The sequence below is a fragment of the Ischnura elegans genome, chromosome X (assembly GCF_921293095.1).
Source record: "Ischnura elegans chromosome X, ioIscEleg1.1, whole genome shotgun sequence".
Classification (NCBI taxonomy): domain Eukaryota; kingdom Metazoa; phylum Arthropoda; class Insecta; order Odonata; family Coenagrionidae; genus Ischnura; species Ischnura elegans.
Genome location: NC_060259.1, coordinates 77,858,605 through 77,871,973, shown reverse-complemented (window position 1 = coordinate 77,871,973; position 13,369 = coordinate 77,858,605). Strand labels below are relative to the sequence as shown.

At 38.9% G+C, this 13,369-nt stretch overlaps 1 protein-coding gene across 2 annotated transcripts in view; it reads left to right on the top strand.

The window, feature by feature from the left end:
- LOC124170921 (beta-1,3-galactosyltransferase 5-like) overlaps positions 1–13,369 on the top strand; it is a 460,441-nt gene that overhangs the window by 68,297 nt on the left and 378,775 nt on the right. For both annotated transcript variants that reach the window (XM_046549979.1, XM_046549978.1), the window contains exon 2: positions 12,445–12,478. The gene's annotated coding sequence lies outside the window, so the exon portion shown is untranslated. The remainder of the gene's footprint in view (positions 1–12,444; positions 12,479–13,369) is intronic.

The window sequence follows — 13,369 nt, the reverse complement described above, 5'->3', positions numbered from 1 at the left end:
AGGGGGGTTTATCACCCAAAACCTACCCCTGGCTGTGCCACTGGTGAGTAGATTCCTATTCTTGTGGAATGCCATATTTGCCTAGGCTACTCCAAAATATCTCCCTTCCTTCTAATGGCTGTTGGCGATGCTCATTGCCGCTAGACCGACAAATTTTCGTTTCGCATTATAGGTCCAAAAAGTGTGATATCATGTTGAAATATCAGGATGTACAATTATGCGCGTTGCCTACATTTCCATATCCCTCTAATTTGAAATTTTCACCTCAATAGTTACTTAATCATGATTAACGTATTCACATTTGAGATGCTGGAAAATTTTGCCAATGGCTTATTGTATATGGTATTGCTGCGAGATGAGAAGGGACTTTCAAGCAAGTTTCACCTCGGTCCTGTTTTCAGAATTCTGGTATCGTCTCGTCTCTTAAACCCCAGTCTCGTGTCATTGTCGAGTCCCGGACAAGATTCTCATATCGGTCTCGAGTCTTGGATGAGACTTTCGTGTCGGTCACGAATCTCGGATGACTCTCTCATGTTGGGCACGAGTCTCGGATGAGACCCTCGTGTCGGTCTCGAGTCTCGAGACTAACAAGAGAGTTTTAGTATTGGTCTCGAACCTCGCTTCACCAAAAGTCTGTAAACTATAGTAAATAAATCTTTATAAACACTTGCTTATGTGTTCGTTACCCTCGAATTATTGATTCAATTTATGAAATTTTTAAATATATTTAAAAAAATACACCGAAGACGTCCCAACTGCTTGCAAAATCAACGATTTTATTGATACTTAGTGATTACGCTAGTAAAGTGATACATAAAATTGATGCGAGGGATTCTCCTTTCCCCATTGCGTCATTCAGAATGCTTCACGTTTATGGCGGGGATCCAATATTAATACCACACAAAAAATCCAGTTCGTCGGGCTGTAGTGCTTTAACATCTTGTCCCAAAAGGCTACCAAGCCAAGCAACAATTTTTCACCTGCTCAATTTATTTCTGGCTCGCTGTCCAGTGTTTTCACAATTTTTTTATAATTTATCCTAAAAAAAATAAATGGAACGTTAACTAGTGGCAGGATAGCGTATTTCTCCTCCTATTTTGTTCGTCAGAATTTCTTTTTTTTAATTTGGTGCGCATTTTTCAGCAGCACCCGCTCTGATCCACTAATTTTATGGCATATCAGGTCACCGTCACTACCTTATAGGATCGAAAGTCCTCTTTACATGTTAAGCGCTGCTGCAATCATATCTTCCATTGAATTCCACACAGTTGGGACGTCAATAGGGTAGTTTCCTTCATCAAAGAAAACGAAAGGCATTGATTGCGATTCGTTGCCCACCATTAGTGTATTCATAATATACAAATTATTTGGTTTTACAAATCCAAGTTTAGACGAATGGCAATAGAGTATGTGCACTCGGGAGGAATACGACTGAAATGCAGTTTATTCGATAAAGTGTATCGTAAATATCATTACTTTCGATTAACAGCATTAATTGTTGCTTAGTTTGTTTAATAATTACTATTTAATATGCATTGTTTTCGCAACGATATTAGGCAGACGAAAACGCTCATCTATTGGCTCCTCGGTATGTGACGTCATTCTGGTCTATCTCATCAGCGTGCAAGGTGTTTATCGTGTTATGATCGTGTTTATGATTCAATAAACTACGTGTGCATTGGAAAAAGTTGGTGAATCTGATCTGTGTAATGGGAAATACGTTTAAGTGCTTATTGTGGAATCAGGTTTCGTGAGGGTTTCTTCAAATAATATCCCGAAGGTGGATGCTTCAATGATTGACCGTGCTGATTATGTTGGACTATACCTACATGCCTCGGCACGAAGTTTTAATGTTGAACTGGAGATTTTTTGTTGCCTTGTCTCATTCATAATAAAGAGAAATGGACGAAAAACCTCATCGGAAATTAGGTCTAACATAAGTGAATGAAGTAAGATTGTTTACAGTAGGTAATTGGCCAAAAGTTTGTTAGCACGATTCGAAGGTTTACGGAAGTAAAAGTGCAGGTAGGTAGATAACTATCGATATTTGTATTCTTGTCATTTCAAATACCGAGCATAATTTAATTTATCTATTTAACTATTTTCTATTCTATTATTATGTAACCTACTGACTCGCGAAAAATAATTTTTCATGTTCAGTTATGGCCCGTGGTGACTGCATGAATATCCATAGTTAATTATTAAATTGCCGTTACTGAGCTGGGTTCTTCTTCTTCTGGGCTATTTAAGGTTTTAAACGTAAGCACAAATAACTGAAGTTACATTTTGGTCCAGTTTAAGCAGTAATCTGATCTTAATTTCTTAAAAAAAAGCACTTTTAGTCGACGTATTTGTTCTTTCGTAGAATTAATGTATTCAAAAGCAGAGTTCTGATTATCTCAATGTTTCTACAAATTATTTTCAGTTCGCTGACATAGATATGTCAGTCAGATGTACATTTGCTTGGTTGAGGTGTATGAATAGCATTTGTGAGGTATGTCTAAAAATTGGTTATTGAAAACTTGGTTCGGATGAATGACGGAAATCTCTCGGGCTGGAAATCAAATGTTTGATAGTTAGATCAGACGATTTTCATTACTCAGATCAGACATTTCGATTACTTTTCATTCATTCGGTTTCAATATGCTTCTCGAAGCATTTGTTAGCACAATTTAATAATTGGTTCATTTTATATTTCTTCACAGCATAAGTTTATTGGTTTTCAAGGTACAAGTGTCTTGTTATGACCGGTTATGCTATCCATTAAGCGAGGAATCCCTGCGCGCGGTGCATTTCCAAAAAGTAGTCCCAACTTGTGATACGTAATAATGAGCTTATTTCACATTCGATTTAGAAAATATTAGCATCACTGTGTTTGGAATTAAATTACAAACATTTTGAATACGGCCGTCCTTCTGTTACTATGAACAGAAGGACGGCGTGGCCATGGGATCCCCACTTTCTCCGGCCATTGCCAATTTCTTCATGGAAGATTTTGAGGAGCATGCGCTCAACTCGGCTCCCCTCCGGCCAAAATACTTTTATCGCTACGTGGACGATACCTTTGTCATCTGGCCACATGGGGTCGACACCCTGAAGCCTTTTTTGGACCACATGAACAGCCGACATCCGAGCATCCAATTCACCATGGAATCGGAGAAAGAAGGAAGATTGCCATTCCTTGACATATTGGTGCAAAGGAAAGAAGATGGGAGTTTGAGCCATAAGGTTTATAGAAAGTCGACTCACACCGACTTATACTTAAACTCAAGAAGTCACCACCATCCAGCACGACGATCAGCGGTTCTTTCATCTTTATTACATAGAGCCAGAGTCATTTCCGACCAACAAAGCCTTCCTGCAGAACTCGGACATCTGAAGAAGACATTCCGTGGAAATGGTTATAGCTCGAGAGAAATCTCCATGGCCCTGAAAAGGGCCTTTGAAGGAAAAAGGAAGACACATGAAGAAGAGCGGAAACCGGTGGCCAACGCATACCTGCCGTACGTCTCTACGGCATCCGGCAAGATTTCGCGCATTCTTCATAAACACAACATACGGACAGTGCATCTGCCTCACAAAAAACTAAGACAAGTCTTAGTCCGTGCCAAAGACCCTGCAGGACTGAAATTGCCTGGTGTCTACAGCATACCATGCGAGTGTGGTGAGGAGTATATCGGTGAAACGGGAAGAACGATCGAGACCCGAATCAAAGAGCATAAGCGTCATCTCCGGCTGTGCCAACCAGCGAAATCGGCGGTTGCGGAGCACGCCATCAATCTCGACCACGCGATTCGCTGGGAAAACACCAAAATTCTCTGCCACTCCAGCGGCTACTGGGATCGCCTCACCAAGGAGGCATTGAAATACGACTCTCCAAGAAAAACTTCAACAGAGACGAGGGTTTCAACTTAAGTAAGGCATGGAACCCGATTTTGAAAGTGGCGGGAAAAGCGCACTCTTTCTCCGCCAATCAGAACGACCCAACATAACGACCGAGGATATATAAACCTGGCACTTTAATGGGCCGTCTACTGGCATCATCGGCCCTGATGACGATAGAAAAGGATTCTATCGAAACGTCGGCAGCGATGGAGATGGAGCTCACCCGGATGGAAACCCGAGAAGAATTCACCGCCATCATACGCCGGGAAAAAGTGAAATCTTACATAATTAATTTTCCGTTTTTTAGTTAGTAGTACGGGTACAGTTACTAAGTTAGTTACTAATTAGTGACTTAGTTGTCACGAATTAAGTCGTACTATTTTCAAGGATCATCACTGTTTAAGTGTCTCTTAATTTTAATGTCACTATAAATCTGGAAACGAACGCAAATGCGAGAACCGAGGAGTAAGAAATACGATTAGGTAGTTCGAGGTAGAAAAGTTGATAGTCTTGTCGTCAGCGTAACCGAGAAACAAATGAATTAAAAGATGTAGATGATGGCATGTACACACTTTAAATCTAGCTCATAAGGCATTCCATGGCTTCTTTCCAAACTCAGTATACGCTGTAGAGGGGCTCACCCTAAAGAACAAGGAATGCCTGAGAACACGTCGAACAAAATGACGTCACAGCCTTGAGAATATGGCCGACTGGTGTTTCAGCGCATCATTAATTTTGCAAATTTTAATAATTAATATCTCGCTTAAAAAGTACCTCTCTATTCTCAGACTCGGAATTTAGCCTAATTGAGGTGTAAATTCTTTTTTAAGATCACTTCCCAAAAATGTGCACATACTCTATGGTCAATTTTAACCGCATTTGAAAAAGGCCAGATTGGTGCCCATGCGATGCCACTCCACGTGACGTCACAGGGACCTGAATTCTGTACGAGTAGATAGGAGTTTTACATCGTCTGGGATTACCAATGCATGCATGAGGCACAGAGCTCAGGGAAACACCTCTAAATAATCACTTATTGAAATTGCATATGGTCGGAAAGTTTCCTTCGATTGTTAGGGTATAAATAATCCTTATTTAAGCCAAGACCTGCTGGCAGCCTGCATCGTATCGGCACTCATATCCTCGCCCCAAGGTGGCCTCACACGGTGGAAGCGGGAACCAGAATGATGTCACACGGGCTTTTCCCAGCTTTCATACTTAGGCGTCGCGTTTTCGCGCGCTTAAAATTTTTTACTTTTTATTTAATCGCGAAAAATTGATATCGTAATTTAAAAATCTAAAAGCGCGAATTACGTACTCCAGGAGTATTAATCTTTCGATTTAGGCAATAAAAAAATTATAGGAAACCACCTTTTTACAGTGTCCAGTAATGATTCCACTGCAGATTCGCAGACACTACGGAATTCGTTTCGCAAATGTTCATTATTTTTTACTTATTGTTAATAAAATATAGATCTAATTTTGGCCATTGAATTCGTATTCAGTTTCTCCATCAAATTTGAGGTCTTCATCGTCAATGGCTTGTCTTCAGAAACCCTGCATTCCTGAAACAACGTTCTAGAAAAATCCTGCACTGCGAGGTTCAGAATGAGAGTCATGCATCTAAAATGTTTCTCAGTGCAATCAAAACTTGGGAGTATCTAACTGAGCTCCTCCATTATTTCTGTATTCGTGGAGACATTGTGAGCGGAAACTCCTTGCAGCTTTTGTTAAAGCTTAAAGGATATCATCATTATCATGATTATGTTTCTCATGAGAATCATTATCCTGGAAATAACCACCTCAGCAATATCCCTTCCTATGTGGTTAACCTCGGGTGTAATGAAGTCGATAACAAGAGATCGATATTCCGACCATTCGTCTACGAAATGTGTTCCTGTACCGTAATGAGATTTTCCGTTCACGGATCTCCACCCATTTTACCTATCGAGTAAGTAGATAACAACGTAAATTTTCTCAAGAAAATCCTCACCTCTGTATCAACGGGCGCCGTTTTTTTGTTGTTTCTTCCTGAAGAAAAAGTCTCATGGAATAAGATACCCATCTATAAGTCAAAGTAAAAACTCGAGCTGCCCATTGAGAGAGATTGATGAGCTGTTATGATGGATCATTCAGTTATTTGATGATGGGTGAATGACCTTATAAGGAAAATTTACTCCAAAAATGTAGTCTTGAGCATGAAAATATTAATATCATCAAAACTCCTCTGATATCTATCTTCACGATAAAACTTGACGCCTAACGGTGCAAATACTGGTTAAAAAAGGTAGAACACGCTCCTTTTTCATGTGACAAGAACTTTGAATGGATATGTGGTTTCGTCTAAAGCCACAAATCAGTCACATTCTTCGAAGATATGGGTATAGCGATTTAGAGACGTTATATGTTGATGTCCTATTCGTTTCACGGATCTCGGTACCATTGCGTCGTGTATTCTGTGGGGTTCATAGCTAGGGGTGTCCTCAATACTCTAAACTGATTAAGTCTAAAGGTCGTCTTTGAAAATAGCACAGGCCAACAATGAAAAATCTTTTTTACTGCAAATACCTTATTCTTATGTTTTTAAAGTAGCTGAATACAAATATGATGGTTTTAAAGTTGTATCACCTACCATTTATTCACATTTTACAGTTAAATTAATGAAATCAAGCAATATTTTTATAATTTAACAGCTTTTTTATAGTTATAATAAAATTGAAAAAGTAGGTATAATGAACGAAGATAATGGGGATTACTGTTGGTACTTCACCGAGAAGTTCAGCAAGCTATTCATCGCTACACAAGAAGATTCAAGGAAAGCAGGGAAAGAAAATGTAGACCAATTCCAGTTGACAAGTAAACCCTGTATTATCACGCTGTAGTAAATAAAAACAATTTTATCACGATGTAGTGAACAATACGAACGAAAATACGAACAATTTTATGATGTAACACAGTGTTTCATTGATTTCCCTGTATACCGTATAGGGGTATTAGACTAAATACTAAATACATATTGCTTGGAAACTATGGGTGATACAAAAAAACTAAGGCCAGGTTTGGATTCGGCACATCAAAATCTATAAAGATTAGCTATTAAAATAAAAAAGTTTTCAAACAAAATTTTTTGTTGGCCTGTGTAATTGACTGTTAGACTTAAAAGCTACTTTTCTGAAAAAGTGGCTGTTAGTATCCTACGTAACAAGATGTAGCTTTTACGTTAAAACCAAATGTTCCAATTACTCCTCGGCATGTATCCAATCTGGTAGGTAGTTCATGTATATACAGGGTGTTTCAAAAAGGACTTTAAAACTTTGAAAATTCATATACATTTTATTAAACAAGGTACAGAGCTGGTTTTGGTGTTATTTTAAAGGAAAAAACTTCAAGTTTTTTACCTTAGACTAAAGATGTTCTAAGTGGCTTCCGTTGGTTATTCTGCAGACATCCCATCGGTAGTCGATTTCTTCCCAGACTCTCACTAGCATTTCAGGTGTAACTTGCTCAGCAGCAGCGTAAATTCTTACTCTAAGTTCAGCTAGAGTGGCCGGCAAAGGATTTACGTACACCATATCTTTTATGAAACCCCAGAAGAAAAATCGAGTGGTGTCAGGTCTGGGGAACGGGGGGGGGGCATGCAATTGGCGTATCACGGCCAATCCATTGACCTGGGAAGCGGTCATTTAGAAAATCCCGGACGTCAGTCAGATAGTGTGGTGGTGCGCAATCTTGCATAAAGAAAACATTTCGTTCTCGGTCATCCTCATCAATCTGTGGTATTCAAAAATTGTTGCCATAATACAGTTGTAAAGTCCTTTTTGAAACACCCTGTATATTCAGTCAGTCAGTCCTTAGGGTATTTACAATTGACTGATACTGGGGACTCCACTGATTGCGCTCATTAAACTGCGCGAAAATATCTTCGAATATGCCGTCAGCTTTGGAAATGAGGCTATTGATAATTGAAGCTTCGCATCATCTGTCACCATCATTCTGACAAGAAGCTACCGACCACACCTCCGCATGGCCGTGCATGACAGACCATGGCTGTTTCTACCAGTGGCGGATTAAGGGGAGGTCTCATAGGGGTCATGACCCCCCCCCCAAATTTTATCAAGTTAAAAAATGTTATTACTTTAATAGTATTTGTATCCTTGTAAATAAATTAATGGAGTGTGTACGAGAGAAGTTTGTGTTGTAATTATCGCAGAGCGTAGCATTTACTGCAAAAATGTTTACGTGGGAGAATGCCCCTCTCTCCCGGGAAGTATTCCATACTCTCCACATCCAACTCACGACCCCCCCCCTGCGAAATTTGAAGTTGAGTTTGATGCTCGATCCCTGGTTTCTACCCCCAGTTAGTGTCTGGAGTAATAAAAGGAAGACGGCCATGCTGCATTTGGTGGCTACACCAACTTTGTTCAACGAGTTCACCGGTTAGACCAGAATATTTATCACTTTTTGTCAATGATAGTTTTCAACTATCTCATCACTGATCAATTATTTCTGTCATCGTTTCCTCAATGAAGGGAATTAAAACCATGCACAGTGCCGTATAAACTAACCGAGTACCTCCAAACATAACTACTAATCAAATTACCACTAACTAACATAAAAATTGCACTATTTATCAATTTAGAAGGCTCAGGTGCCATATAAGGAATATATTATGCATAAAATGTGATTCAAAAGGGTCTCAAGAAATGTTAAGGAAGCTTAGCCATTAATTGTATCGAGGATATGTGTATTTTTTCAATAATAATGACTTCACGAACCAATAACAAGTCGGACCACATGTTACAGGAGACAGAAATGTAGGATTACATTCTTTTGTAAATTCCACTGCTCCGACATCAATGAAATCTCAATTCCATTAACCTGTAATACCATGTATCATAGACCTAGTATTTTATGAACGTAGTTATTAATATGGGCACTCAGAGACGAGTAATTATCGTTTAAACCACCTTAAATGGCTTGGCGAATGAGTAAGAGTACCATGAGCGATATCATTATGCTGATCACAATTGAACTAGCATTATTTTGTTTCTTTTTTATTATCTTAGACCATCTTTGGTCGACGAGAGCCCATTACCGCATTCTTCAGCGTGGCGAATACTGCCTCTTCCTATTACGTGCCTATAATTACTCTCCATCTTCCTCATTTGATACCCACCCCTATATTATGACCTTCCGAATCCAATTTCCTTTTATTGCCGCCACTTTCCCTGCTCCGCTTCAATCTAACTGTCTTCCGTTCCTTTCTCTCCTCACTTTCGCCTTGTTTTCTTTTATCTCCTGTTTTTATCCATCTCTTTAGCTGGCACCGAACCTGTTTAATTGAATGCCTTTCATCATCCTTCCAATACTTGTCCTGAATCGGTTTAACATCAATTTACGCGTCAAAATATTCACTGATGTACTTTAATGGCGTAAATCATCATAATCTGGTTTTCGCTCTGCGGCGTTCGTTGGAGTTCTTCCATAAACATGCATTTGACCGTCCTCGTGATTTTTCCTGCGAGATAGCTATTATTTTAGAGTAGGTATTTCCTGGAGAACTTAATGCGTACGTCAAAACCTTTGAATTATTTGAAGCTTGAACTTAATTATTATATTATCATGTATTATTCCGGATAGCAATTATAGGATCTTCAATGAAAGTACTACTTTTAGCCATTGTTAAGTACTTAAATAGGTTCCATCCTTATCATTGGAATGACCGCGCCGTAGGCGCGAACTTGTCAGCTGTGCCGGTGAGATATTTCTCACCCTAACCAGCCAGTTAACAAATGAAAGCAGTAAATGGCGTGCGTGTATCGTTGTCGGTGTAGTGATTTGTTCGCGAGAAAGAGAAACTTAAAATTAGACTAAACTTAGACGATTACACTGTAATCTGAACAATAATATTTTACATGGCATTAAATTGAGAAAGCGATGAGACAATATTTACATAGATTTTTTTTTCTCCTGCAGTGGCTTAATTCTTTTATGTATTTTTTTTAAAATATTTTTTTTATAAACATATATATATTTTTTTTTCGATTTTTTTATAGTACAATGTGTACTATCTTTTGGTTCCATCCTTAGAGCTGCATAAAGAATATATTTGATGGTGCACAAGGATGCCGATTTATAAAAAATATTGGGGGGCTCATACCGGGAAATTTATAAGTAGTGAGTTTTAAATTTTTTAACATTTAAGAAGAGTCATATGATCAACATTAGAACACTGAAAACTAGGGATGGACGGATCCAGGATTTTTCTCGGATCCAGATTCGGATCGAACCCTTGATTTTCGGAGCCGGATCTTTCGGATCGGATAGTTTCGGATCCAAATGCATTTTCAAATTCCTGACGCTGAGGTTCCCCCGATGATTGTTCAATCTCTTGGGAAGAGTCACACTATGTGCCAGTCGTATTTTGACTTTTTTATTTTCCGCGGCAGATATTCTCCTACGTAACCTCTACGAGAGCTTTCAAGCAAAACGGATCATGAGTAGGACAAGAATTGCATGCGACGGCGCATTCGAAGAGAGAATCGGAACTCTTTCCACCCTTATCGGGCGTTGCATTCACTGAAGCTATTATTCAAAATTTCGGCTCCAGATCCGATATCTTCCGCGACTTTGGATCCGATGTATCCGATGAATGGCGATATCCGCGGATATTTGGATCCGAGGTATCCGATCCGACCATCCCTACTTATAAAGGATTTTAATTTCTCCTAGTGGATACTGTTGATGAATTCTTCTCGGGTTCTCAGCCAGGTTAATTCTGTCATATAATCCGACGTTTCAAGAGACGACTTGTCTCCCATCTTCAAGGCCGTGTTACTCCTTGAAACTGGAAATTGTGTAGGGTGAAATTGGGCTTTCAAAGTAACACGGTCTTAAAGATGGGAGGCAAGTCGTCTCTCGAAAAGTCGGCGAGTAGGAAAGAATTAACCTGGCTGAGAACCCGAGAAAAATTCATCGATAAGAGGCTTACATAAATGCTCGTTGTAACCTCGTATGCACATTTCCTTTTTCATATTTAACGGCTGGAGTCCTAACACCCCCTGCTATTCGCCTTTTGAGGTAGGCATCGGGGCAGAATATCGATGTATTCTACAATTGAAGGAATTATTAATTTTTAAATAATGCTATATTGTAATTGCTTATTAATTCTATACAAGTCATATACCACTGTTTGGAATTTTGTAAGAATGTTGGATCTTCGGCACCTGAACTAAGAGAAAATATCCTAATAGTTTTCATTGATTTGAATTATTTTATATACGGTCAAATTTAAGTATTTTCTATACGATGCCATTTCCGTAATATTTTAAAAACTGATGAGCAATACAGTGAATGTGACATGCTATTCGTTTTCCAATATGACGGTGCCTCTTTTGGCTGCAAGAATTATGATTTTGAAATGTAAAGAAATGGAGTAATGGAACTCTAGCTCATCACATGAATCCTATATACTTGTGATCGAAATCTTAGGAAGATGGGAATAGCAATTAATAAGAGTATTTGCAAGAACCTTAACCTATAGCAATGCTTTAAGATTCTATATATGTTGATTCTAGATTCAGGTCACAGATTGCTTGACTCAGAATGTCACCAAGTGGCTCTGCCCTGAAACAGTTTTCCAATAAATAAGAGTAAGTTATCGCAAAATTATTTTCAATTACGTGCTTCCTATTGCTTTTCTTATTTATGTTGTTTCATCTTAATGATTATCGATTTTTTCAGGTATTAAATCGAATCCGACATCAGCTTCGTGGCTGGAGTCTGATTGCTACTTAATATTTCGGTCAAAAAAGTTTTCCACGAAATATACGCGCTTTATCGCAAAATTACTTTGATATGCCAGTTTCCTAAAGGCCACTTTACACGGTGAACATGCGAATGATCATGGAGAATGATCACGGGAATATTCACAGGATTATGCGATCAAAATATTAAAAAAATGTTCTAATTTTCACTGAATGCGCATGACGGCTCTTTCGCGAATTTTTCCGTTATACGCGGCGGATGATTTCAGTCGCATGATCATTCAGCATGATAATTAGCATGATCATTCACCGCGTATAACGGCCTTAGGATAATGCTATCGATGTTCCACATTGCATCAGCAAATATTAAATTAATATTGATTTGTTTGAGCATTATAATTAATCTGAAATATACACATTAATTAATCTGGAATGTACAAATTATATTGTATTCTCATATTTTGGTTTCAAAGTTCCTAAAACTTTTTGTGTCATGTTATTTTTTTTTGCTTATGAAGTTGAAACTTGAAATGTTATATAAATGCCATGGTTTCAATCTACCACTATATAGGATAAATGGAACCTTCTGAGGGACCAAGTTATATATGCTAATAAAGGCAATCTATATATATATCAGCTTTGTCCAATGAAAAGCTTTTGCAGACTTGATTTTTTGGCGTGATCAATTCGACCCGTATTCATCATCAATCAATTTCACATTTTTTTAATTCATAATTTATATATGAATCTTAGTGTTGAATTTTCATTAAATATGCCCCCTTTTCCTTTTCAGACTTCATCTAAGTCCTGTCAACTCTTCACGAGAGGTGAGTAGACTTATTATTTTCGTTCACGCGATCCTCGTCCTCCTCCATCCTCCTGTAGCTCAATATGAATCGCTAACTGCAGAAAGGAATCATGTCCACGTTAGACGACTTATGTTTTTTATTTAAGTTATGGCTAGGTGGAATACTACAGGGGTGCAGCTAAGAATGAAGGCTAGGGGGGATTTAAGGCGCAACTAATACTTATGGGTGCGGGGGTATTGCATACCCACCAGGGTAAGCATGAGTTTCGGGGGCCCTCCTCCAGAAAAATTTTAAGAATAATGGTTCATAATGGCGAGTTTTACGGCTTTCTGAGGGATATTTGATTAATCCTAACACTATTCTATAAGTAATACTGATCCAATTAACTAAAATGGATTAAACTTAAAAATTTCTCTGAGCTCTGGGGGGGTTTTATCCCCCAAAACCCCCCCTCGCTGCGCCACTGCAAGACTAAACGTTTCCTACTTAAAGGAACGGGTTGGTGTGTTAGCTAGAGTGTCGGCTTCCCACCCTGTGGGCTCTGGTTTAAATACCGGCGGTGGCAGAGAATTTTCAGAGACTGCCCGATCCCTGCTTAAATGTTGTGTGGAGGACATTTCAAGTGCAGACGCACTCCGTCCGTCGGATGGGACGTTAAGCCGTGGTCCCCTTGGCGCCTTTTGCTAAGAGCAGGCTAATGCTGACGCTGGGTTTCTCTCCACCCTTCCTTACCTAGCCATCCCCCATTGGCGCAAATGACTTAAGCTATCGGTCGTCTCCTCCAAATACCATACCATACCAGGAAACATGACATGCTAATGACACCGAGGATATGTTTCCATAACATGTTTCCTTGTATTAGGAAACGTTGAGTCTTGCACCTAACAAAAACTTAAAGAAGATAAAAGA